This window comes from Plutella xylostella, chromosome 2 (genome assembly GCF_932276165.1).
Source record: "Plutella xylostella chromosome 2, ilPluXylo3.1, whole genome shotgun sequence".
Classification (NCBI taxonomy): domain Eukaryota; kingdom Metazoa; phylum Arthropoda; class Insecta; order Lepidoptera; family Plutellidae; genus Plutella; species Plutella xylostella.
The window spans coordinates 5,805,512-5,832,751 of record NC_063982.1 but is presented as its reverse complement, the minus strand read 5'-3'; the positions used below and the strand labels follow the sequence as shown (position 1 = coordinate 5,832,751).

The following is a 27,240-nucleotide window of genomic DNA, read 5'->3' as shown; positions in this document are numbered from 1 at the left end:
CGGCGCGTTATATCCTGCGCATTTAAATAAAGACCTACTTACATTTACATACATATAAAACACAATCTCAAAACTTCTTCTACAAAAATGTGCGAAACAAACTCTTTATGAGATTCACTCACGATTACCAAATTACCTGTGCGCTTCTTGTACAGAAAAATAACCTTTAAACACCTTAGAAAAACGCTTAATTTCACATGAAGTTATATCTTGGTTTATACATTGGAAAAGACTATGTATTCCGGGCCTTCATTTCCTCACAGGCAAAAAATGCTTCTATGCTTCGGTAATACGAGTTACCACACTTGTATATGTAAAGTTGTATCAGGAAATATTGTAATAACATCGTTTCGGCACATTGTAAGGAAAATATATTGTTTTGGATCCGATATAAATGTCACAATTCGTATAAAATATGAACGGATCGGTGGCGGCTTCGCGGCTCAGGAGCGTTACTCTATCTATACTGACGAAAAACGTACCTACGAGCACGTTTAGTACAACGAGACAGAGTCGTGGCTCTCGCAGCGGCGCTCCGAAACTGCGTTTTTTGTCATATAGAGTAACCCCTCTGTTGCGGAATCAAACAAGTATTGTCTATTCGTACAGGAAAACGACGATTTTCCTCTACGAAATGATAACCCTTCGACAATGATAAAGAAAATAACCACATAATTTTATTTTGGAGCAGTTAAATCGATTCAAGGCGGTTTAAGGCGACCCGGACGACCAGCTCATACCTGGAATCGATCAATATTCAGCGAGGCCAGAGAGAAAGGGAAGTCGTGGCCAGTCAACTTGCTGGCCCACGACAGAGAGGGATGGAAGCGCCTGGTGTCAGCCCCAGACTCCTCGGAGGAGTAGCGGGAATGAAGAAGAAGAGAAATCGATTGCTGTTATCTCAAATTCAAAACTAACTGAGATCTGCTATTCCGTTTGAGAAAGCTGAATGTTATAAAATGCATACAGGCCCTCAACAATCAAAATAGTTTTTGAAGTCGTTTTTAAAATGAAGATGCTTGCTAGATACCTACACCTTTAGTGAAGAATATTCATCTCACACAAAGTTTTAATATCTTCGTTATTAGCTCCATTCAGACTGAATTACAGCGACGACTGAGAATAAGAATAAAAGGTAATTTAGAAGGAAAAATTACAAGAAACCCTCATCAGTCTTCAGTGGTACAAAAAGTATTTTTTTGCCAATAAACTTTTTTTGGTGATAACACTTCTTTCTGTTGCAAAGTTATCTTTCTCAGCCTCTAAAGTTTTACATTATACTTGACACTGCCACCATATTGTGGCCGATACCATTCCAAGCGATAAAATAAGCCATGTGTGGCCATTCAACCAGGAATCTACTTACTTATCGAAAAACATGTGAACTAACTAATACATGTTTCTGTGAATCCACCTTGTAGTAATCAGACCACAACTGCACCAGCTCGCATTGTGTTCGCCCGATGAGTCGAAACGGACCGCTATGTAAAGTACAGTAAAAGTAAAATATGCTTTATTGCCAAAATATAAATGACCTTACATAACTTATTCTACATTATAACTAATTATGACTAAGTTACATTATACTATTTTATTTTAGTTAAAACAAGTACTTCAAAAAATTAAAATTTTCTTTTGGCAAATGGTGACATGCTCTGCATAAGTCGACGGAAAACTGGTTTTCGATCGACGCTGTTTTTCAGCATGTCCCAGTGTGTTTATTTAATTTACAATATCCTTACAGTCTAACAGAGGCGCCTCGTAAAGTAAACTACAGAAATAACAACATAATAATACAATTTCATGCACTTATATAATAATGTGACTCATTAAGAATACAATCACGAGCAAAGAAACAGTTCCAGTGGCATAGCACCAAATTACTCCTAAACGGAAAAGACTAGCTTAATAACGCCGTCTGCATATTGAAGTACATTTAACAGCGCATCGCAATATTACCAACTAAAAACGTAAATATTTTGTCAAAATTTTCAGTTCAATGTTTAAAAAAATTGGGCTAATTTGGTGTTGGCATTTTGAGATAGCTCGCCAGTGTAGTATAGAAAATTGCTGCTGTGTTACACGTGAGACATAGCACATAGTCCTCCAAGGAATCCAGCCACTACTGGAGAGTTAAGAAAAACGAACGAACGCGATTTAATACAATGACATAGAGTCGTGGCTGGCTCAGAAGTGCTTCAAAACTTAAGTTTTACACAATATAGAGTGACTCCCATGTACCTGTATAAGATAGTCGGTCCAGTGGGCCGGAGGGCGTCCCAGCCCACGGCCATTTCAACATCACCTCTTACGAGCTATGTCTGGTTTGAAACTCAAAGTCACAATATTATTTTTTATCAAAAAGAACCTCCAATTACAGAGCTGATTTTTCAGCAATCGTCTCTCGAGGAGGAAAATGAGCGTAAACCGGCGAAGGAGGGTCACTATGGAAATCAAAAATCGAAAGGTGGGTATTGATTGCATTACAACATATTGTCGAGCATTTCTGTGTAATGTAACGTTCTTGCGAATGGTACAATGCAGGCAAAAGCTTGATAAAAAGTTCATAAAAGGATGATACACTAAAACATATCAGACAGCGGCTTGTTGTTCTGTTACAAGGTAGTTTATGTCACGCCATCGGTTAAAGAGGTAGATCCGTGGCGTAGAAGAACAATTTAGTTTTTCCTAAGCTTCGGAGCGCTGCGCTAACCACAAGTCTATCTCGTTGTAATAAGGCGATTGCATAACAGCTCTGGTTTGTTCATTCGTTCCATTTCTGTGGTGACCCCCCTGATGTAATTACATTTCGCGAAGTCTTCCCAGGCTGTATTGCCGAATGACATATTATTCTTAGGGTTTCCTGTTCTTTCTGATGCAAATTAATTTAATTTTCCGTCTTGAGTTTTCTTTCCGAGGCTGGTTTAATAAATTAAATATGAAGTACAAGTATACCTACATTTGAACCTATATGTATTATCAAAAGTAATCTACAGACAGTCGAAAGTAGGCCACGACAAAATAATTTATCAACATACATACCTAAAAGCTAAAACATAGGACTGTAATTCCCGAAGGGGTACTCAGAGGTGACTCGCAAGCCACCTGCTTTTCGCTGTACACTTGTACTCGCTCTACTGTGATAGGTCGCGAGACTCGCGAACGATAAACATTAACTGTGCTACCACAAAAAACTTTAAACATTGTTTAACAAGTGTTTAAAACTATATTTGAAAGATTTTGTAGGCGTTTGACAGCGCTAAACAACTGTTAAACACTGTCTATTTTTTTGTGGTAAGGCCCTTCAAACATCTTCTGAAGTATCTGTTTGTATTTCTTATCATTTAAAACAATTGCTTGTAACTCACATTTTACTCTTTTAGAAACTACTTTAAAATCATCCATCACACATCCATTACCCATTAAAATGATTATGTCAGCTTATTTGATCTAGAAACCTCTCCTTCGTAGAAATCAAACATGTAAGGGAAAAATCTGGAGCATTTTTTGTGCCCCACATTTCTAGGCTGAGTCGAGATGTATTTGCCCGGAGCTGGAACGGATCGTGTTCGAAGATTCAATATTCTAGCATCCACCGCGGTGGTAGCTCAGTCGGGTAAGCGCCCGCTTCTCACGCCAGAGATGCGGGTTCGACTCCCGGCGCTGACATGTACCAATTAGTTCTTTTCTGAATTTAAATACAAGGTATACCATCGCTCTTACGGTGAAGGAAAACATCGTGAGGAACCTGCATATCTAGATTTAGCAAATCTAGATATGCGAACCCACCAACCAGTAGTGGACCAGCGTGGTGGGAAATGGTCCAAGCTTAGGAAGGCAGTTTAGACCTTGAGGATATGCACAAAGGTTCCACTCGAGAGAGCCAGGTGCAGGTACTTGCACCCCCACAGAGAATATAATAGAATAGAATAGAATAGACGTATTTGCCCCGAGCGCCGGAACGGATCGTGTTCGAGGCGGCTTCAATATTTTAGCATCCACCGCAAAGACCTAGGTAGAAAGTGATTTTCATATCACAAAGTGTTTTTTTTGTTATATCTATTCAGGGAGGAAGTTTATCTGTGGCTTCATGTCAGAGGGTTATTGCGAAAAAAACAGGTGCTGAAATTATTTATGTGGTGTGCAATAGGTAAAGTAGTATTACATTCTATGCTCAAGATTTTATTATTTGGGCGGCATATCATATTCACTGAATATGATTATTAATAAAAAGCAATATTGCCTGAATTAGTCTACTTGTTTCATAAACCACTACGTAAGCATTATGAAAAGTTTCCAAGTTATTCGCTGAGACAGCACAATGAAGTGATGTAAGTTGGTACAAAGTTCCAACTTTCATGATACTAGGAGAAAAGTTTAATGAAGAAACTTGTAAAAGGTCGCTGGGCACCGAGAAAACCTATTAATTAATAAAACAAAACTAGCGATCTTGAACCTGAATTATGATTGAGCAAACAGTGGAAAAAAGCGAAGCAAAATGACAGCAAGCGGCGGCCATTTTGCAATCAAAGCGCGGGAACCTCCGTTTGAATTTGACAGCTCTTTCTTTTTTAATCAATGCCCTGACCGGAAGCATTGGCCGGATCTCTTTCAGCCTTTGTCTGTGCCCTAGTTGGCTGTATGCAGTGCATCGACATTAGAGACACAGATGCTAGATGCTCCTTTGTTTTTAGTTTGGGACGGCAATGGAAACCAACGGAAGTGGTTTTTAGACTTTTTTGTTGTTCTTGTTTTTCTTTTATTATTTTTGAGGCAATGGAATTGATAAGACTATACTCTGTCCATTATATTATTGGTTTTTTGACATTCGAAATCTCATACATATTTGATGACTGCAAAGGAAAACCAACTTTACTTGCCAGACATAAGGAAACGTCAAAAATACAATAACATAGTGGAAGCTCTTTAGGTACTGTACAGATTGTTAACAAAAAAAATATGTAAGTACTTAAGATATTTTAGAAAATGTATTTTCTCAACGTGGGGTCAGGTGGTAACTTGGCAGGGTATAATAAATGTAGATTGAAAGGTGCCACAGACACACTTCTCTGAATCGAGACCGAAATACATTTGCTATTCTGTGTCTAGGCGCGACCCTGCCTAATATGACGCGGGTTGGATCTGTGGAGAATTTTATAAAAGGTCACTTCTATATTTTAGGACTTTTTGACCGCAAAAATGTGTCGCTCTGAAATCTCAGCGTGAATCTTTCAGTGGTGAAGGCTGAAAGTTTGATTTGAAGATATTTGACAGCCTCCGCTTGGGTTTTTGAATATTGATATGGAATAGGGTCGGTGTAGTTTTTTATTTGAATTCCCTAGCTGGCTGGTGCCGAAGGTCCCAAGGTCGAATCCAGTCGGTGTTGGCGTGACCTTGAAACGTTCGTCGTGCGAGACAGCGACAGGGGTCACTCTACATAATATATGACAGAAAACTAAGTTTCCACGACGACTCTATCTCGTTGTATTGAACGTGCCGATCGCACGATAGCTGTCGTTCGTTCGTTTTTCGTCAGTATAGAGTAACCCTCTCTAATCACGCGCCCGTTAATACTCTACTCTGTATACAAAAATCTAGGTACAGTAACAGTGCCACAAACTTATCTGTTGCGGTAACAGCTCACATAAATGTCTAATATTTCTTAATTCTATAATATTTTAAGTTTGCTCGTATTGTTAATTCGCTCTTGAAGTGTTAATAAACATATCGAATCTTTTACAATACAAAATTCATTAGTAAATAATGAGATATGGATCAATTTAGTTCGCTCTCACCGGAACAGATAAGTTTGTGGCACTGTTACTGTACCTAGATTTTTGTATACAGAGTAGAGTATTCGCCACATCCGGGCACACCAACGAAGCCAAAATCTCCATTAGCAGTCGCCGTAGCCGTATCGGCTTGGAAGACATCATCATCATCATCATCATCATCATCATCATTAGAGTATTAACGGGCGCGTGATTAGAGAGGGTTACTCTATACTGACGAAAAACGAACGAACGACAGCTATCAACTACGTATTCTTGTACTCTGGGAACGCACAAAGCACAGAGTAGCAATATCCTGTCGATGGAGCGCGGGCCATCATCATTATCTGCATCATCAGCTGACCCACATATCTACCGGCTGAATGTTGCCCCTTTGACTAGGAAGTTGAGCCTTCATAAAGGTATTGAAAAAAATGAGTACTGTTCGAAATTCGCGAATAAAAAAAATGTAGCTCATTTTTTGGGTAACATAAGTTTTTACTATGAAGAGTTGATTTTAAACCGTCTTCGAAAAAAGCAGAAAGTTCCCAATTCGTCTGTATGTATCTTTATTTTTTTCCCGCATTTTCAAATGTGTGCGATGTGTCTACTAGTACTCATAATCGTAAGTTTCATATTCGTTTTAAAACAGGGTTGAAACTAACGTCCCAACGCGGACCCCCCGCTGTCCCCAGGAAGTGTCCAGGCGGGCTTGTCCATGCGGGCAATTTCCGCCAGACAACGTTTAACGAGATCCGGGGGATGCGCCGATAAGGAAAATGTAGTTTTTCAGGGAATACCGGTGGGGAAGCAATCAGATTGTACAGCTACGAATTTTGGGGACATTCTGGTTATATTTATTCTACTAATGCAATAATGTAATTGAGGCTAGTCCGATTTTTTTTAGAAAAACTTTTGTCTCCTTTTCATGATGTGACAAACAATATAGCTTTCTAATAGGGATCAAAATACTTTAATATCGATCTAAATTCGATGATACCTACAGTTTACCTACATTGCATTGCTATAGGTACAATTGCTACAAGTTCTATAATAATAAATAATAAATACCTAACTACAACGCATATTACGAAATTACGTAGGCTACCTATGTGGCTCATCGTACGTAAGTAACTACTTCTATATTCCTACTAGTGTAGTAACCTCTCATCCGTCGCCCCGTGACCCGGTTAGCGCAGTGACAGATCGATTCAATCGTTACTGTTCCATTGTTGCTCGATCACTGCATCGATACACGTGATCGATGGAAAACGAGTCGTTAGGGACCGTCCTCACTGGACGTAGTCGCGACGATACTGTAGCGACCATAGAAGTAGAAAAAGAGACGAAAGAAATCTCGCAAACTAAAAAATGAGGCACAGCAATGACGGCGACATGAGAGTGTGTGAGTGCGTAGGTGCGACGTGATTGGCGCGCGGCGGCAAACTGACTTACTTTGAGTGTGAATTTGTATGTGTCGGGCTCGTCGCAACAATGAAATCGACTTACTTTGGTGCTTCACTTTTTAGTTAGCGAGATTCCTTCCGCCTTTTTTTCTACTTCGGTAGCGACACATGTTTTAAGATCCCTTCACACACAGTTTAGTTCAAGTGTTTAGTACGAGTAGACGTACATTACTGGGCTTGTTGTAAAGTATTTGCAAAACTTTTGAATCTGCCATAAATACTCAGCAATGTACGTCTAACACTCGCACCAAACAGTGTGTGAATCAGTCTTTAGTCACGTTTTGAAAATTGAAATGTTAACTTTTTGGTAACTTCCAGGAGCGAACAATGCGCAGCCGCTCTGGTCGTCTTGCGCCCGCTACTTAGATAACACACTTGAGAAAATAAATTTGTTGAATATGTGTAAAAATTCATTAAATAGTTTCGCCTCAACATATTATTGCGTACGTCATTTACCATCAAACCCTGCACCACTCACACAGTCTCAACAATACTATCGTCGTGTACTGCATTTCGATATTGAAGATGTCATAGAAGGTGTCTTAAAGGTATGCGTCCACCTATTGCTATCGTTCGTATCGCAGTAAACGGATTTTCATAAATGTATGGAGAAACGGCGTTGGCAATGCCGATGAATTGGGTGCACTTGTGTGAATTTCTCTACACGAATACTGAATGCGATGCGTCCGTTGCGTACGATGCCGAAAGGTGGACGCTTACCACGGTATTATCGTCGAGTGGTTGAGTCGGAAACGTCAATGTACATAGGTTGGCTGGTAGAAAATGCTTTTAACACGAAGTCCACCTTTTGTAAACTTCATCATCATCATCATCAGCTTATAGCAGTCCGCTGCTGGGCGTAGGCCTCTCCCAAAGCACGCTACTGGATGCGATCTTTAGCTCCAATCATATCCAGCCACTTTTCGCAAGTCGTTACCCCATCTAGCCGGTGGGCGTCCTTTTGTAAACTTATATGACATATTTGTGCAATAAAGTATTAAATATATTCGTCGCGATTTTCTCGCCTGTGTAGACGGCCCCTTAGTGCCATCGCGGTGCCGTGACTCGACTAAATGTTAATGCTTACTCTAACTACATAATATTGTGTATTTCGTAGTATGTTCAAACAACAGTCGGGCCTAATTCTGGCGATTCCGGAGATAACCTACTGGATCGTTTATTTAGGGGTCAGTACCAAATAGGCTTTTCTAACTTTGTTTTTGGTATAAATACTATGAAAAAAAACTGCAACTGCCTCTGTGGTCTAGTGGTAGAAGCTTCGCTTCACGACCCAGAGGTCCCGGGTTCGATTCCCGGGTGGGACCATCAATTTGTGTTTCTAAATTGTGGTTCTAAGTTTGGTTAGGACATAGAAGGCTGATCACCTGATGTCCGAAACAGTGAAACGATCCATGCTGTCGGATGGGCATGTAAAGCAGTCGGTCCTGCGCCTAGCTCTCTCCAGTCGTGTCGGTCAATCCGTCCCATTGGGCTATGAGAGTGATGGAACAGAGAGTGCTCCTGTGTACTGCGCACACACTTGGGCACTATAATCTACTCCTGCGTAGATGGCTGATCTCAATTGAGATTGGCCGCCGTAGTCGAAATTCGGCTAGGAGGACATTATTATGAAAAAAAAGTAAAATGGCGTGGCATGGCAAGGTTAAGTGTGAAGGAAAAAAAACACCTACTTACATAAGTAGGCATAATTAGACGTTACGTATAATAACTCGTAACTTCAGGATTGACAAAAATGGGGCCCAGTATGCCTTCAGGATCATTATGGGTATTTGGATACGCATAAAATATGATACTGTTATTGCTGATACGTCACAAATATACTCCGGACTTCGGATAATTTTTCATCGAACCTTCATTTACACCCGAGACGATTAGGGGCTGACTTTAAAAAAATACTGGACTAAATATATTTTTGATCGCTGATTTTGATCGAACGATCGGCGAGGCACCAACGATATTAATTACTTGTTGACGAAGTTTGTGACACTTTGCTGTATCAAGGTTTATTTTATACAGAGAATTTGTGATAAAATTTTATAAATATTTGTTGGGCAGATCATCAATATTTTCATTTTTTTCCCTAAACAAATTTTGTCTTCAAGGCGGACTTTGGAAAGTGGTGTAGTAAGGCAAAGTCATTCTAAACAACGATTAATTTGCCAATTTCCAAAAGACGTAGAAAAAATGGAATTAATGACTTTTGGCTTAGCATTGTTTAAAACCGTATAGCAATTTTTAGAACTTTCTTGCTTCTTTATTTTTAAAACATTTCAAAATGTTAAAAGCAGTTACGTTATACGGGGAACTAAATATAAGCTTAATTTAATATTATGAGTAGTCGTCTACTAGACTCATTTTGCACCTGGTGCTACCTAGTCGTTGCTGCAGCTTAGCACTTTATACTCTACATTATTAGTGTACGAATAATTAATACTTTGTAGAGGACACATTTCTATCGATATTGAAGTCGATTCTGAAGGCACCAATTCTAATTTTAGAGCTGTCAAAACATTAAATTCGACTCTATGAGTGTGTCCGTAAAATTATTTTTTAGCTGGCAAAATTTATAGTTTGATAATTCTAAAATTAGAATTTGTGCCTTCAGAATTGACATCATTGTTGTACTATGGCACCCCAAATGTGGGGGCGGTAACAATCCCTAGTCCAGGGCCTCTAGTATCGATTGCTATATCAATCTGCATCTTTGTATTATACCCTTAAGTACAAAGGGATTAAATAAAATAATGATGCTGATGCAATTTGAGTGAAATTTGGTATTTAGGAAGCTGACATCCAGGATTAACATTCCACTTTTTATACCAGAATTTCCGGGGGATAATTGTAAAATTTTACGTCGCTCAGCGTGCTATGGAGAGCTATGCTTGGGGTTTCTCTGATGGATCGTATCAGAAATGAGGTTATCCGTCAGAGGACTAAGGTTACCGACATAGCTGTCAAAATATGCAAGCTGAAGTGGCAGTGGGCTGGTCATATCTGCCGAAGAACCGATAACCGTTGGGGTAGACGAGTTCTCGAGTGGAGACCACGAACAGGCAAACGCAGCGTGGGACGCCCTCCTGCCCGGTGGACTGACGACCTTAGGCGGGTGGCGGGTAGTGGTTGGATGAGGAAGGCCGAGGACCGAGTGTTGTGGCGCTCCTTGGGAGAGGCCTATGTCCAGCAGTGGATGATTATTGGCTGATGATGACGTCGAATAAAGAGTACATATATATTTGATATCATTAGGTACGACGCTACGTGTGTGTGCGGTCGGCCCAAAGCGAGCTTCAGCTACTTACTGTAAAAGCTCATAAAACTACATGAAGTGTGAATACTCCTTGACATTTAGCTCACTAGAGATACTTAGTACCTATGTACCCGGTTTATATTATTATAGTGTACCTAAAGGTTTTATTTACCGTGTGGGCGAATGCGAAGGCTCAAATAATCCAGGATGCGAGAAAGTGTATTGTGTGTGTTTGCCCTTCTTTTACCTTGAAACGAATATTATTCCAAATGGTACACATTGCGGATTTAGCGGTTAACAGACAAACTTTGAGTGGAGGGAATCATAAATAAATAAACTTTAGTTGCCGTAGAAAATACTTCGTGTAGTGATTGAATTTCCACAAGGAAACCATTAGCAGTGCAAAGCTTGTGGTGGTTAAAAAAAACACACAATACTGTTTCCAAATGGGTAGGTATAATGTAACATCATAATATAGTTTAACAAATTTGATTAGTATATTGTCCTATCCTAAGAGTTTTTTAAATAATTCAAATTTAACAAGGTTTTTTCATTGAGAAAGTTTTGAAGAATATAGAAGAGAATCTATAGAATTTCTAAACGCCATTTAATCCTTGCGAGCGTGGTTTCCAGGTGGCTGTGGTGGCATAAAGACTATTATTTCGCTCGGAGACAAGTTCTAATGACTGTAATTGTGAGTCTGTCTAGACAGGCTGTAGATTTTTCGCAACACCCTGTAAGTATATATAATAATAATAATATGTGGGGACATCTCACACACGGCCATCCGACCCCAAGATAGGCAGAGCCTGTGTTATGGGTATCGGACAGCTGATATAATAATAATAATAATAATAAAAATACATAGATAAATACATATTAAATATAAATATAAATCAACACCCAAGACCCGAGTACAAATATCTGTGATTAAACAAATATCTGCCCCAGCCGGGAATCGAACCCGGGACCTTCGGCATAGCAGTCAGGGTCACTAACCACTACGCCATTCGACCGTCTGATATAAGTATTTCAGTATTCATTTAACATTGATCGTTTAACATTTCATATCTGTGATGGCATATGTAGCTATAAAACGTATTAATTAACCCTTGTGAATATAATATCTAGCCATATAACAGCCCATCTTTTGAACCTTGGATGGGTTGTTCAAAAGATCTAAATCTCAATTCATCAAGTATTTATCAGCCGCCTCGGTCTCAGTCTGCCAACTTTAAGGTGAATGCTCCTCAAGTGACACTCAACTACCTATAAGCTGCCAATAATAGGGACGTGCACCTTACATAATGAATGGTGAATAAATATATATTCAGGCTTAAATCCTGAAGAATACTAACCTAACCAATGTTAAAAACCCTGACTAAAAGTCGAGTAACTTTTGAACTGCTGAACCGGTTTTCATGCAGCATGGCCAAGAACACTCTGGGTAACTTTACCTATGACACAAAAAAAAACAAAACAAAAATCGGTTCCGCCGTTTGGGAAACTTATAATACCCGTAATGTTGCATAAAGGGTTACTGAGATCTAAAGGGTAAACCCTTTTTGTAACACCCTGTATAAAGTTGATACCTCTCACTGGGGAGAACTCTTTCCAGCACTCCTGAACATTTCATTAATAATTTTACAACACCTTTTACAAATGGGGTTTGTTATCAAATCAGATTAAAGTGTATACTTTATGCATTAAAACTGTAGACAAACTCAAGATATCTCCAAGTAGAAGTGAATTTTAATGACTTTGTCTAAACTTGTTCACAACAAAATAGATTTTATACAGGGCGATCAAATAATATACTGCCGCGCAATTACCAACCTTATGCCACAAGGTATAGAGATGAAAATCAGATAAAACATGCAAAGTTCTTAAGGCGGTCTACCCGCTAAATATATCGTATGAAAGTTGGCTACAAATATGGACAAATTAAGTATCAAATTGAAATTAAATCACTAGAATAGAAAATCCTTACTAATATTATAAATGCGAAAGTAGGTAACTGTGTCTGTGTGTCTGTCTGTCTGTCTGTTACTCTATCACGCCAAAACTACTGAACGGATTTGAATGAAATTTCGTATACATATTGGTCTAGACCCTGAGAAAGAACATGGGCTACTTTTTAAGGCGAAGCTAAGCTCGCGGGATCAGCTATCCTAACTAATATTATAAATGCGAAAGTAACTGTGTCTGTCTGTCTGTTACTCTTTCACGCCAAAACTACAGAACAGATTTGAATGAAATTTGGTATACATACGGTCTAGACCCTGGGAAAGAACATAGGCTACTTTTTATCCCGGAATTCTCACGGGAAAACTTTTTAAGGCGAAGCTAAGCTCGCGGGATCAGCTATCTAGAATAATTGCGACTGTCGTTCTATTTTACACCGTATCGACAGAACATAGGGTACACATTAGTATATCTACAATCTACAGTAAAATTAGGTTGGAAAATTACTTTTGAACGAAGATTGATATTTAAGTAACAACTTTTCCGAGAAACAAAACTTTTATAATTGTAAACAACAACGATATTAACCAACCAACTTTGAAAACCCCCGTCATTCAGTCGCATAACTTTTGAACGACTACGCCGACTATTTTTATAAATATTTTATTGTGCTAATAATTCATTGAATATTCTAACCTAACAAGGATTTGAAATTGCTTTTTGGTAATAAGCCCGCCTTTGTACATTGTTAGTTTTCTTTTAATGTTCTTCTCCTTTTGTTATTGTAACTTTATAATGTACAATAAAGCGTTCATAAATAAAAAATAAAATAAATAAAAGCTTTTGATCGTGTGGCCTCACCCTTAGACGCTAAACTCTAGTTTCTTAGCAAAGCGGATTTGTATGCAAAATGCAATTTATTTAGTACATGCAAACTCACAAATAGACCCATTCCACGGCGAGGCGACTTAAAAACAACCGACACACAGAAAAACGAAAATTAACCTTGTACCCTCAACTATAAAGTTGATATTACACAAGCACTGTACGTGGAGAATCTTAATTAAACGACTTTGAGCTATAAATCTTGATTAAATGAATCTATTTTTGAGCTTACGCAGTCGTTGCGCGCTGTTGGGGGCGAAAGTGCTAAGATATTGAATTTAAAGCTACTTTTTTATTTATTTTATGCGTATTAAAGCTAATCATTTTATTTATTGTTCTGTTACAATTCGTAAAATTCACCATTTATATATAGCCTTTCCCGTTTAGGAGTAATTAGGTGCTGGAACTTTTTCATTTCTAGTGAGTATATGATGTGTTGCGGCGATTGAAGCTGGCAACATCGGTGCAAGAGGAGGAGCGCGGGGAGCGGCGACGCCACGTATAAATGCGTCATCTTCGGTTGTCCGGACTCTCTTACCTTTCGGACGCACGATCATTCATATATTATTTTTCATACAACCATTGTAAAAACTTACATTAAATTATTCTATACAATAAAAATACAGTCCACTCATTTATCAGCTTCTTATCCTATCATCATAGTCAGGACCCTAGGCCCCATCATGATTTGCTATGATTGTTTGTTTATCATTATCACATACGTTCACGTCCATATTAGTTCTGGAGTTACCTGCAAAAAGAAAAATAATTGTTAAAAACATAACATAGGTATTTTGAAATGAAATATTCAAAGTCATTTACAAATAATATAGAGACAAAATTGGGGCAAAAATATGTAGGGGTCCTGTTTAATTGGCGTGACTTTTTAATAATTGTCTTACAAATACTGTATTGTAAGCAAGATAGTTGTATAGGTGGATTTTTGTTACTATTACGACGGTTGGACCAAAGTTTTATCACGGAAGCCCTCGATACAACCTTTTAAGGTGAAGAGAAGAAAGGAACTACGATTATAAATAAAAAAATAAGATATTCTTAATTTTTACACAAAAAAATATAATGTTACGCATATATACCAATAGCGGTCTATGTAATTTAATATTTTTAGATAGATTGACTACTACAAGATACTACTAGATGACTTTTTAGTTTTTCCTGCTTCCTGCTTTCATATACAGGGTGTCCCAAAAGTCAACGTCATCCCTTAAAGGGCTGATAGGTCAGCTCATGAGAGGCCAGAATATCACAATATGACCTTAGTAAAAACTCGATAATTTTCGAGATATTGACACTTTTATAAATTTGCTGAAAATCGACACCTTGGATCAGTTTTTTGCGTGCCGCCGGTACAAAAATCCATATTGTAAGAATTTGTTTGGTGTTGCATCACCCTGTATAGCCCTGCTATTGATCGCAGTTAAAAAAAATATCGAGTAATGCTGTATGTTCAAAAAAAACACGGTTTTCAAAGTCATAAAAGGTAATCGTATTTTTTTATAAACAACTTTGACTCTACATACTGTAAAAAAAATATACCACGCAAACCTGGCACCTTATTTGAAAAGATTGCTCATTTAATGCAGTTTCCAAAATGGTATGAAACGTTGCTATTGTATCAATAAACAAAAAAGATATTGCTATTTTAGTACAAAACGACCTCGATGTAAAATTGTTTGAAGGAAATTTATCTGACTGAATTTATTAAGGGTAAGTCATGTTGGAATGAGTAAAAGTAAAAAAAGTGGTGGGGTCAGCCGTGGCAACATAGATGACGCAAAAATAGCTAAGAAAAAACTTACCAAACTCTTATAAAACATATTTTGCGTTTTTTACACTTTATTTAAAAAAAAAAAACATTTATTGACTTTTATTTTTATTTCTCAAAATAATTACACCACATTATTATATTAAGTAAATAATCAGCAAAAAATAATACTCATTAATGGTCATAATCATAATTTTGAGAGTTTGGTTTTGTTTAACAATAACTTTAAAATAAATAACAAGTAATTAGAGGTAATGTTAATGACAAACTGATCTGTCCCATTTCTGGATACTGTGGGTGTACAATGTACATGTGTAAGCGTTTTACTTGTACAATATCACACATTAGCACTACTCAGGAATGTATGTTACCATGCGCTACATTTATGGGGAATGTGGAGTTGCTATAGTCCACTTTTTTCGAGAAAGATACTCAAAATGTGTTTTTTTTTATTAACTGTGACAACGTTGTCTCTTTTCCCACTCCCGGCCACACCACCTATTTTACTTTTACTCATTCCGACATGACTTAACCTTAATAAATTCAGTCAGATAAATTTCCTTCAAACAATTTTACATCGAGGTCGTTTTGTACTAAAATAGCAATATCTTTTTTGTTTATTGATACAATAGCAACGTTTCATACCATTTTGGAAACTGCATTAAATGAGCAATCTTTTCAAATAAGGTGCCAGGTTTGCGTGGTATATTTTTTTTACAGTATGTAGAGTCAAAGTTGTTTATAAAAAAATACGATTACCTTTTATGACTTTGAAAACCGTGTTTTTTTTGAACATACAGCATTACTCGATATTTTTTTTAACTGCGATCAATAGCAGGGCTATACAGGGTGATGCAACACCAAACAAATTCTTACAATATGGATTTTTGTACCGGCGGCACGCAAAAAACTGATCCAAGGTGTCGATTTTCAGCAAATTTATAAAAGTGTCAATATCTCGAAAATTATCGAGTTTTTACTAAGGTCATATTGTGATATTCTGGCCTCTCATGAGCTGACCTATCAGCCCTTTAAAGGATGACGTTGACTTTTGGGACACCCTGTATACTTAACTATCTTTTTTGCACCTTTCTACCTTTTTACTTGTACCTCCTGTAGGTTGGCTGGCAGAAAATGCTTTTAGCACTAAGCCCACCTTTTGTACACTTACATGTGATGTTTGTGCAATAATCCTAATCCTAACTAATATTATAAATACGAAAGTAACTGTGTCTGTCTGTCTGTCTGTTACTCTTTCACGCCAAAACTACTGAACGGATTTGAATGAAATTTAGTATACATACGGTCTAGACCCTGGGAAAGAACATAGGCTACTTTTTATCCCGGAATTCCCACGGGAAAACTTTTTAAGACGAAGCGAAGCGCGCGGGAACAGCTAGTAAATAATAGATAGAACACAGCAATATCCTATCCATCACATATTATTCCCGCTCTGCCTGCTCCCAATCAGTCATCGTCCGACGACGCGACGGTATCGCCCGCGCTCACTCGCAATAAACTAAATTTAATAACAACTGAATGGCGTAGTGATTAGTGACCCTGACTACTGAGCCGATGGTCCCGGGTTCGATTCCCGGCTGGGGCAGATAATTGTTTAAACACAGATATTTGTTCTCGGGTGTTGGATGTGCCCGTAAAATGGCAATAGGCCCGCCCCCTATTACATTGGGACTAACATAACACTCTGGCGAAAAGTGGGTGCAGCAATGCACCTCTGCCTACCCCGCAAGGGAGTACATTAGTACAAGGCGTGAGTGCGTGTTTTTTTTAATAACATCGCCAAACAAGCGACTCCAATCCTCCGATCTTATTAGCGCTCCCTGGGTAGTGAACGATACAAGGGGGCCGGCGGATAATCAAGTAGATGTGTTGGAAGAAATTATAGTATAAACTAGGAGTGAAATAACTTTTTTACGGTGAGATAGGTAGAATATTATTTATTTGTACACTAAAAAAAACGTAACTATGAGATTTAAATTTGAAACACACCCAATGGCGTAAAAGTTGGCTGGAAGAAATTTATTTTTGGCAATAAGCCCACCATTGTATAAGTACTTTAAGTGTGTAATTTTAATTCGCAATAGGTATTGTGTGCAACAAAGTATTGTTAAATTAATAAAGTTTCAAGAACTACCTTTAGATTTAAGAAACCAAAAGCAATTGTTGTGCCTATTAAACACACGTGCCCTAATCCAACTAGTCCTTGCCTAACATCGAACCCGGACCCTCCGTCGCCGCCGGTTCGCACTCACACAAGTCACACACTCACACACATATAGTACAATTAACAGAAGAGATAAGTACACCCCCAATCACAAATAATGTGATCCGAAAATTCACAGATATAATAGATTGAATAACACAGACTTTTTTTACCTTTAATTGAATATATTTATTAAAAACTCACGCAACACATTATACACATCAAACTTAATCAAATGCTAACAATTTTACAATCAGCAAAAAGCTTCCCCAATTACTTGGTAAACATCAACGACATCGACTAGCTTCGTCAAATCACAAAATAAAATCAATCAAACTCAAGAACAAACTGACTCTATTGATAACCTAACTATTTTGTTGCTGCCTTTAGTCTAATAGTTTTGGTGCTGGGAGGTGTACTTCTCTATGTTGTGTACTGTACAGGTACATAACTGCAGCACTGTGGGGTGACTTCACTGTATGTTGCCAAATTATTGGGCGATGCCGCGAGCCATTTAACAAAAAGAGGGTGTTTTAACTCCTGACCGGAGGAGATGTAGAGGAAAGAAAGAAATAATTGCCATGAAATTGATTTATATACTTAAGTTAGTATTTTCTATTCCGTGAATTTGCAAAATCCGTAGAACAAAAGTCGTTTACAATGACCTTCTGGGTCACCCACCACCTATGTACTACGAAAAAAACCATAAAGGTACAAAAACGTAAGTACTTAGACGTATTTTTATAAACGCATTTTTTTTCATTGCTATTGCTCTATCACATTTGCTGGAGGTGGATCGATGCTCCTTCAATCACATTACCTAGGGATGCTCAGAGAGGGGGCGACTCCAAGCCCTGGAGGGTCGCTCTATACTTACGAAAAGCGAACGCACGAGAGCTGTCGTACAATCGGCACGTTTGATACAACGTTTTATTTAGGTTTCGTCAGTATAGACTATAGAGTATAGAGTGACCCTCCTGATACCGTGTACTAGAGTCGTGGTGGCGTAACGGGGGTTTAAATCCTGGAATTTCCTAATAAATTCTTTATAATTGAGGACTTTAATTACAATTATACCTGGTGCTAGATATAGAAAAAAAAATATAAATATAAAAAAAAAAGTTTTCTGAATGAATTACTTTGGCGCCCAACATGGGCCTCACAAGAAGTCAACAAAATAATTACATATCCCAACAAAGGCCGACTTCACAACACACATCACCCCAAATAATGCGAGGCAATAAGTGTGCCAATGTGCCACCGGGTCTGTGGGGTCCCAGTGTTAGGGTGCGTGGCCCTAGAGCAAGTGCAATTTTTATGGAAATTTCCTTGGGGTAAGGGGCTGCTGCGGACAATCAGTTGCATGTAAAGTGCAGTTATTGAAGACTAGGTGACTATCGATTTTATGTGTGCGGTGGGAATTGAGGAAACGTGCTTACAAGTAGTATAAAATTTTGTGGATCATTTTTGTTTAGGTGGCGAGAAATGTCTTGCATCATCTAGGTATATCTTTGTACAAAGCACATCTATGTACCTTATAAGATTGTGAATGTAATGTGTTTTTTTCAATATACCAACTGTTTTAATTATGTAGGTACATTGTACAACCTTCAATACTGTAAAACAAACGTTGTTTTAGGACAGAAAATTTTACAGATTCTTGTGTTGTTACATTCAGCAGGTCATAAATAACTTTTTAACCCGAAAGCCCACGAGAAAGCATTTCACTGCGAAACAAAGCACGCAAGAAAAGCTCATCCACATATGAAATACGCTTACGGAAAAATAATGTATTTATAAAGCAAATGTTGAATAAAATTCAAAATTTCATTTAAAGCTGAAACGGTTTGTTCGCGTGAACTGTGCACTCATTAGTGATTACGGCTTAATGGCACTTATATAAAGTTGTATAATATTTATTATGCTGAGCTCTGCAGACAGGTCCGCCATTTGGGATCATAAATTAAAAACGCTTGTTGGTTTATTACTTTTAGCCTCACGAACTGTATGTAATTGTATAAGCAATCGATTTTAACACTGCGTTCCGTTCCTGGACTGTGGGTTTTTTTGTATCATTCACAACTTAGACTAATAATATACAAACAAGACGATGTTTCACATACAAAAGTAAAGTTCGGAGGAAAAAGTAGTACTTATAAATGGGCTTCGAAACGAGCAAGAAAGCACTCAGAGAACACAACACAAACTTAGCTTCACAAGAAACTCCCGCCAAAGCTCACGTATCAATCTAAATACCCACATTCACAATAGCTTGACCCTTGTGACAGCACAATAGAATGAGACATTACCGCTTCTACTCCGGCGGAATAAGGACATAATTAGTTAGATCGATAATTGCCACGATAAAGACGGCGCGGGACAAGCTCAACTGTACGGTTCTCTCTGAGATTTGCGGAGTTGACGGTATAATTAATTTGCTTAGTTGTTTTGGAGAGCCGCGAGTGTGCGGGTAACAATAATATTAGCTACCGTATCACCACCGACTCATTAGCAACTAACAATCCATAAGGAGCGTCGTTCGCCTGTCAAACATATGTCAGATCCATAAGTTAGGTCATATTTGACAAGCGAGATTCGCTGCTTAAGGATTATTAATTGCTAATGTTCGGTGGTGGTAACCCCACAGCACGTCATTTTGGTTTAGGCTGCAAATCCTGACATATTGAGACAGTCAAACCATATTAACATTTGGTTTTGTGGGATGTATGTACTTGTCATAAGTTGTTTTCATCATCCACACGACTTGAAGCGCCAGTCGTTCTGGTTCTGGCATCTACATATTTACGTTCTATTCATATTTTATTAATATCGTAAATTCTAAGAAATAATATTATATAATAAATTATTACTTAAATACCAACAATCCACGTTATTATGAATGAAGCACTAAAAAACACTCGTGTTCACCGAGTTATTTACAAAGAAAGTCAAACAAAAACACCATTCGCGTACAACAAAAGCTTTCAACATCGCGATCCTCGTCGCCAAATTGGGGAATATTTGGCGCCCAACATGGGGCGCGATATTAAGCCTTAATATTAACAGAACCCGTAATATTTCCGCAAACAAACACAATACAAAAAGCCTGTGTATCCTAAAGTGTATTTACTTAGATCTCGGCGTCACGTGACCGGCACGTGATGTAGCTTTGAGGACGAAAGCAAACAATATTATCTTGAGATAAATGCACTTTCTATGTTTTGATATCTTTGATGCTTTTCCTGGTATGTTTGGGTTGCTTGCTTAAATATTATGTTAGTCCTTTTGGATGTTAATGTTCAAGAAGTTATTAATTCTATGGGATGGTGTGTTTGTTAAATAAGGACAGAAATATTACGTGTTATTTAACATTCCACCTAAGATCTGCCTCCTGATATACATAATAATATGCACCTGAAGCTATGTTTTCTAAATTTTAATTATTTTACTCGTAGTTCATTATTTACAAAACACTTGATACTTTAATTGCTGAACAATATTTGTATCAACAGTCTAGACTAAATAGGTTCAACATTAATTCTATTTCAACGTCAACACGATAGTTTGCTTCCAGTGGCGGCGGCGGCGGCGGCGACGGTTGAGACAACATTTGCACTTCGCAGCTCCCTCTGTGGGTAGAGCGTTATTTCCAAAATATATTAATTAGATTTTAAATATGCTTTTTCAAAAACTCGGACTGAAGTAAAATTGCTAAGAAAACCAACAGCGTATTCTCAAAATCCAGCGTAGTGTAATAGTTTAATCAACACCTCAATTTCGTTTTGGCATTCGGCCGAATAGAAAAATTCCGTGCCTTCCTGAAAGGTCGAAGTTCATTGCTCCCCAGTGTTTTGACTGCCTCGCCCATATTCTTTCACAAAAATATTCCGTAACTCTTATTGTAACTGCATACGGGCTGATTTAAGTTACTGCTGTAGAATAACTAAGTTTGTTTATAAAAAGGCTGGGAAAATTGTAGTTGTTTGCTTGTGGTTCGCCCCTCTACGCGACATGAGTTCGGTGATGGTAACCGAACTTTGTCACAATAATAATGTGTGTTTTCTTTCCGGGTTTCGTTTGAAGACATGTCTAATAAATAACTGGTTCTTGTTCCACCTTAATTTAAATTAAACTATTCTTATTGCTTTACCAATATGGTACAAATAACTTGGAACTCAATAAGTATTTATGTTTTTGGATGGCAATTTTCTGATGCGCTGTGAAATGTATTTCATGCTAGCGTTTTACGTTTAGGAGAAATTTAGTGATTTTATTTCTCGTGAGTGTATCAAATCTGATTACATTAGTCTTATCCAAGAACGGCTTGCAACGCCTCGCTTTCACACAATACAGGTATCTGTCGAGCTAGAACTAGACACATAAAAGTAAGAGTGGTCCAGTAACAAACAACTTGGTCAGTGTAAAACAATGTTTAAACGAAGTTAATACCACTGACAGTGACAGAGCCAGGTGGAGGTACTTACACACCCACACACAATACTTTTAGGTAGATTATACATAAATGTGCAGCTAAATACTTTTTAAATTCTTCCAACTTGTAATGTAGCAGCTCGGCAGGAGCTGGTCTGGATCACCGGGGAGCGACCCCTGGGCGAATCGACCTGCCTGGCCTTCCCCGAGAGTAGGGGTTGGGTGCTATATTGTAATGTGGTACTTACCCTTATGACTAACGTCCCTAGTGCTTAGGGCTGGTACCTATCTAATAACTCTCAATTAATATGTACCGGGAAGCGGTCTTAGACTAGCTCAGCTTGACGCCGGCCTCTGAAGGAGTGCCTGGTCGCCTGGGGGATCTAAAATGACCGTGAAGCGGTCCTAACTATCCTGATCTTGATCCTGAGGCCCCTGGAGGGAAATAACCTCGGTAGGTGTACGGGGTGAGAATTAATAATGCCGATTAATTAGTGTAACACAATTGAGGCGGCACTGGACCCGCTTTATTTACAATCAAGTTAACTTATATATCTAAGGTACTTACAGCTTACGTACTTAATATTAACACACTACACAAATGCACAAATACTTATCACGGTTATTGATATTTATATTGGTCGGGCCCTGAAGGGGCCTACGCGGATGTTCCTATCTTAATAAGGGGAAGGATACAGGGTACAGGAGGTCGGGCGAATACCGGTGGTGCGTGTGGACTTGTTCCAGGGTTTGTGGAGTGTATTTGTGTCGACAAGAATGTGGCTGAAGGCCGGTGTGTGTTCGGTGATTGTATAGTTCGGTACTTACACAGATGCTTTAAACTAGGCAACCCAGGCATCCATGTACGTATCCGGGGGACCTCGATCCGCTAATTAGGCAGCCCACTGTGTCGGGTCTAGTCGGGTATACGGATGCTTTAAACTAGGCACCCCAGGCATCCATATAACCGAGAGACCTCGGTCCGTTGAGCAACCTACCTCGCGGGGAGACCGGTGTTGTGAGATTAGTGTGCGTGAATAGATTACTTGAATAGATACGGGTGCGGGGAGGGATCTCGGGAACGGAATGATCACTCGTCGGAATAGGAGGTGGCGAATGGTGCTCTAGCGGCGGTCCGGCGGCTATTTATAGGCGGGTCGCCCCGCGCCCCTTGTATTCTCCGGAGTCGTCTGTGTCGTGCCCCGCCTCGTCTCGCACACGCCGGGCGCTCTTGTGGCTGCGGTGTGAGGGTAGGTGTGTTGGACGGTTGGTTTGTAACGGCTCGTTACATTCTCCCCCCTCAGCAGAAGAATTTTTACCTGGTAAAAATTCACAGGTCATGTAGATACATACAAGGAAAAATTAAGAGAACGATGCATGTACTGGTGCATTTGTTTACAAACGGGTTCCTATCTGGATTCAGGATATATTTTATTTACTTAGATATTTATATCAGGTTTATTTTACACAGTATAATATTATTAGCTTTGGTAAAAAAAAAGTTACACGGTATTGTCCATGAGCATTTCATTCCTGCTTGGTGCCGGTAAGTTCGGACGGAAACGGTATATTATATTCGGGATTCTTTTCTACATAAAAGATGTGAATATTTTGTTTTTTACAAGACATGAGCAAGGATAAAATGCATGGTTGGTTTTACTTACATTGTAGGCTATGTGTATATAACTTATTGTGTACTGATATACATTTTCCTGTTAATTACGTTAGGTATACGGTTTCATCTTTACGGTTTTAAATTGTTTACATATCGAATAAATTAAAATTTATACGGCATGTGCCCTTGCGCTGAAATTTACTCGGTCGGTTTGACACTTGACATTGACTTGACAACTAAAATTCTAACCTGTGTACGTTCACAGAGTAACGTATTGGGCTGCGTTCAAAAATTTACAATCTTTATTCTAAGTCTGAAAGAAATTTTACTTGCGACTTTGATGCAATAAGGTGGATGTTATACGTTTAACATGTCTGTGTGTCTATTATTTACTTATATCATATTATACTACGGACGGACGGTGTAAAATGTGTGCATTTGCGTTTACATTTTTACCTATTTCTATATTTTTAACACAGATTGCGGTTTTACGGTTGTATATCTATAATTAAATTACAAATTATACATAATAAAATTTATACGGTACGGTACGGGATGACTAGGTCATAATATATACAAATGTTTAAACTTTTTACGGCTATTTATCTTCAATCTTCATTATGTTGATGATTGAGGGTAGGTTTGGAATTATCGGTTCGTTCGGCATCGCATGAGTACCGCGGCTAGGCACATCTGGCGATGGGTGATGACGTCGTCGGTAGGTTATTACTGCTTCGGTTCGGTGGAATTTGGTTGCAGCGAGTTTGATGACGATGATTTTAGTCGTTCTTTGTACTTTTTCATATGATGAAGAACATCTTTGTACATCCCGGGCCAGTAATATGTTTCGGCAATGCTTTTTAGGATTTTTCCCGTGCTTCGGTGACCTGTTGTTGTCGGTTCATTAAGGTGTTGTTCGATAATCGACCTTCTCTTCAATGTCGGAACGCATAATTTCCACTGCGATTGTGCATTGATCTTGACCCCGTATCTCGGATTTACAATACGTTTATGGAGTGAGCTGTTTTTTATCGTAAATGTTGGGTCATTTTCAGGTGATTGTCGGGTTTCGGACATTTTCCTCTCGAACCATCCTTTTCGTTCCTGTATTGGAGCTGTGTCGGGATATCTTGGTGGATGTTGTTGGTTATGTTTTTTCTTTTGCTTGCGGGATTTTGATTTTCTTGGGCCGTTTATTATATTATTGTTTGGTGGCGTTGATTCTGGTGTGGCGATTTCGGTGACTTTCGGTGTATTTTCAGTGTTGTTGTCCCAGGTTATTGTGGCTCCTGCCTTTCTTAGGAGGTCTATGCCTATGATAACTAGGTTTGGCGGTGAATAAGCTGGTAGTACGAAGAGTTCGTGTGTTAATTTTCTCTGCCGTATCTCGATTTCTGGATTTATTTTGAGTTTCACGTCCATGACTCTGCCGTCTGCGACGGTTACTCGCATCCCTGTTACTGTTTCTTTGTCGGCGTTTGTCGAGTTCTCTTCATAAATGTTTCTACTTATGTATGATCTGGTGGAGCCTGTATCAACTAACGCTCGGTATATGATTTTACCTATTTTTACGTCTTCAAAAATTCGTTGTTCTGGTCGGTTTTCTTCGGCGGTTATGTTCGTGTCTCCGAACTTGGTTTCTCTTCTGCAGCAGTTGCGCGTCAGTCTCCCGAGGACTCCGCATTGGCTACAGAACAGTACTTGCCTGCCCCGGCATTCCTTGTGTGAGTGGCCTGCTTTGCCGCAGTTCCAGCAGCACGTGGTCCTGTCGTATTTTTCGTGTATTTTACGAGGTTCTGGTGACGTTTCTGGATGACTTTTCGGTGTCTGGCGGTGTCGGTCTGGTCGGTGGTTCCACTGTTGAGATGAGGATTCTTCTGTGATCTGCTCGTACTCGGCTGCCTGTCTTATTAATTCCCCGAGGCTGGTGAAGTCTTGCTTTTTGATGTAGTACTTGTAGTTCGCGTTCATGTTTTCGTAGACTCTTTCTTCTTTTTCTTGTTTGGTCATTTTTCCGTACCTTCTCATCAGGGTTTGTATGTCGGTCAGGTAGTTGACGAAAGATTCACGGTGGTGTTGTTTTCGTGCGATGATCATCTCAAGCAGGTTTTTCTCGTATCCCGCCGGGTAGAAGAATAGTTTGAAGTCTTTTAGGAAGTCTTCCCACTTTTTCCAGTTGTCTGAATTGTTTCTGTACCATAACAGCGGTTTACCTCTTAGTACTTTAGGTAGTACCTGGAGTAATCGGTCCTGCGGGACGTCACCTGATGACGTCAGTTCATCCAAACGCTCGATGAACTCAACCGGGTCGCATGCGGTGTCGAACGATATATTCCATTCCCTCACGATGGATGACAGGTTCAGCTGGTTCGCGGTTCTGGTCTGGTCTTCGGATGTCATCTCGAAGGTCTCCTCCTCTTCTTCTCTGATGTATTCGGACAGCTGCTTCCTCAGCTTGTCAACGGTTAAATTTACGGTCGGTAGCTTCCTTTCCCTACTTTCCCTTATTAATTCCTCTTTACTAAGGTTATAAATCCAAGAAGTTGGCATTTGATGCTGTATATTTACCTACTATAAAACGGGGCCAGTGTGTAATCGGTTACTATAACTTAAATAAAAATGACCAACAAAAAATTATCTGCTCTTTACTTTTGAATTGTAATTTTTGTTAAACGGGGTCGGTCGGTCGGTTGTCGGTCTATTTTTAGAACAATTACGGGTAGATAGTTAACTTGAACGGTTAGTCGGTCGGTCGGTTATTTCTAATGATTAACAAGTTATTACGGGGGGCTAAATAATATTAAATATTGATGAGAATTAGTGGATTTTACGTTGGGCGCCAAATGTAATGTAGCAGCTCGGCAGGAGCTGGTCTGGATCACCGGGGAGCGACCCCTGGGCGAATCGACCTGCCTGGCCTTCCCCGAGAGTAGGGGTTGGGTGCTATATTGTAATGTGGTACTTACCCTTATGACTAACGTCCCTAGTGCTTAGGGCTGGTACCTATCTAATAACTCTCAATTAATATGTACCGGGAAGCGGTCTTAGACTAGCTCAGCTTGACGCCGGCCTCTGAAGGAGTGCCTGGTCGCCTGGGGGATCTAAAATGACCGTGAAGCGGTCCTAACTATCCTGATCTTGATCCTGAGGCCCCTGGAGGGAAATAACCTCGGTAGGTGTACGGGGTGAGAATTAATAATGCCGATTAATTAGTGTAACACAATTGAGGCGGCACTGGACCCGCTTTATTTACAATCAAGTTAACTTATATATCTAAGGTACTTACAGCTTACGTACTTAATATTAACACACTACACAAATGCACAAATACTTATCACGGTTATTGATATTTATATTGGTCGGGCCCTGAAGGGGCCTACGCGGATGTTCCTATCTTAATAAGGGGAAGGATACAGGGTACAGGAGGTCGGGCGAATACCGGTGGTGCGTGTGGACTTGTTCCAGGGTTTGTGGAGTGTATTTGTGTCGACAAGAATGTGGCTGAAGGCCGGTGTGTGTTCGGTGATTGTATAGTTCGGTACTTACACAGATGCTTTAAACTAGGCAACCCAGGCATCCATGTACGTATCCGGGGGACCTCGATCCGCTAATTAGGCAGCCCACTGTGTCGGGTCTAGTCGGGTATACGGATGCTTTAAACTAGGCACCCCAGGCATCCATATAACCGAGAGACCTCGGTCCGTTGAGCAACCTACCTCGCGGGGAGACCGGTGTTGTGAGATTAGTGTGCGTGAATAGATTACTTGAATAGATACGGGTGCGGGGAGGGATCTCGGGAACGGAATGATCACTCGTCGGAATAGGAGGT

At 39.3% G+C, this 27,240-nt stretch overlaps 1 protein-coding gene and 1 long non-coding RNA gene across 2 annotated transcripts in view; both read right to left on the bottom strand.

The window, feature by feature from the left end:
* LOC105392019 (neogenin) overlaps window positions 1–27,240 on the bottom strand; it is a 135,112-nt gene that overhangs the window by 43,802 nt on the left and 64,070 nt on the right. The gene's annotated exons all lie outside the window — the stretch shown is intronic.
* On the bottom strand, window positions 22,474–24,589 carry LOC125489343. Its single transcript, XR_007266910.1, has 2 exons — window positions 23,461–24,589; window positions 22,474–23,115 (listed from the first exon to the last, which is right to left on the bottom strand). It is a non-coding gene; the product is annotated as an uncharacterized LOC125489343 (long non-coding RNA).